This window comes from Penaeus monodon, chromosome 34 (genome assembly GCF_015228065.2).
Source record: "Penaeus monodon isolate SGIC_2016 chromosome 34, NSTDA_Pmon_1, whole genome shotgun sequence".
In the NCBI taxonomy this organism is placed as follows: Eukaryota; Metazoa; Arthropoda; class Malacostraca; order Decapoda; family Penaeidae; genus Penaeus; species Penaeus monodon.
This window is the reverse complement of record NC_051419.1, coordinates 33,884,085-33,884,806: the sequence shown is the minus strand read 5'-3', so window position 1 is coordinate 33,884,806 and position 722 is coordinate 33,884,085.

Below are 722 nucleotides of genomic sequence, written 5' to 3'. Positions count from 1 at the left end.
GTGAAGAGGACGATTCCGAGTTTGAATGTAGTACTTCCTCCTGACAGTAGTGATCAGGATGTTGAAAGTGACGTTGAGGATACCAATGAAAAGATGTTTAGTGATGAGGAAACGTTTGAAATAGCAGAGGACTGGATGTGGATGATAGTGATGACAGTGAAGAAGTGTAATTTGTGTAGTGATCCCTGGAGAGGACTGTAGTTTTTTGGTGATCTAGCTGATCTTTCCCCGCACTGGCTCTGCGGATGTATTTTCACACCATTAATTTTGGACACCATTGCAGATCAAATCTGCATGCTATGAGAGAAACCAAGCCAATTTTAGGGTCAACCATGAGGAAATCAGGATTTTTCTTTGCTTTTTACTAGATATTAAGTGTAGTAAATGCCTTGCCAGGCTGCATTTCAAAAATTGTAGTAAATAAAAGATTTTTTTTTTTCTCTCATTTCCTTAGAGTGAAAAAATAAATTATTATAACATTCATGTACTGATTTACAAAAATAAGGAAAATTTTGGCAGGCATTCATCGTATTCCCACATGGGGACAGTACTTTAACTTGACAATCTTTAGTTCAATTTTTATATAATTTTCGCAGATGTATACTTAAGGTAATAAAGAACTTTCCACAAAATTTGACAGAAATTTCTCAATATTTACTATATCTGGGATGATAAAACTTAAGTTTATTCGAATTGAAAATAAGCAAGTGAAAATTGTTTTT